Source organism: Frankliniella occidentalis, unplaced genomic scaffold (assembly GCF_000697945.3).
Source record: "Frankliniella occidentalis isolate FOCC.00 unplaced genomic scaffold, Focc_3.1 Scaffold2, whole genome shotgun sequence".
Lineage (NCBI taxonomy): Eukaryota > Metazoa > Arthropoda > Insecta > Thysanoptera > Thripidae > Frankliniella > Frankliniella occidentalis.
Genome location: NW_026267132.1, coordinates 3,029,611 through 3,030,394, shown reverse-complemented (window position 1 = coordinate 3,030,394; position 784 = coordinate 3,029,611).

Here is a 784-nt window from a genome sequence, read left to right as displayed (position 1 = left end):
GGTGCCGGGTCCGAGCACCGTATGATTCATTTCGCTCACACGCTCCCGCACCCACGGACGGGCAGGTGTCCGGAAGGGAGAGGTGAGCGTTTTTTGGAGCGAGAGGAGGAAAAGGAGGGGGGGGGGGGCGTTGGGCGGGCAGCAGGCGTGCCCACCGCGACGCATCCAGTGATCCGTTTGAAAGGGGACCTCCCTGCTCGAGAGCGAGAAACCATTCCGCTCTGCTCGTGGTGCCCGACGAGCGGGTATGGTGTAGGGGGCAGAGCACACGTTTCGCGATTCGCGGCGGCGCGGGGGCTTTCCTGCTCGCGGGCACCCGCTTCGCGAGAAATGAAAACAGGGCCGGTCTCTGAGAACGACGCCACCTGCCGCAGCGGGCGGGAGATAGAGCACGAGCGAGGGGCTGGCGCGCCACCAGGACGACGACGGCGAGTGTGTGTGTGAGTGTGTTTGCGGCTACACGTGCGAATGGCAGAGGGCGAGTCGCAGTGTTGACAAACACCGCCGTGTGTCTCGCGGGCGGCGCCTCCTGCTTGGTGTGCCGTGGTGGCCTGCAGGACTGTTGTCGGGCAGAGCCGGGCCAACCCGACGGCCAACGGCCTGATAAAAGAGTTAAACGTAATGGTGCCTTTTTGATGTGCCGAGCGAGCGAGAGCGGGGTACGTAAGAGGAGGGGGGGGGGGCGTGGAGTGCAAGAGAGAGAAGAGCCGTGCGGGCACACCGACCCGCTCGACAGCCCTCCTCGGCGGGCTGCCTACCCCTGCCGCTCGCAGGCGCTCGTGCG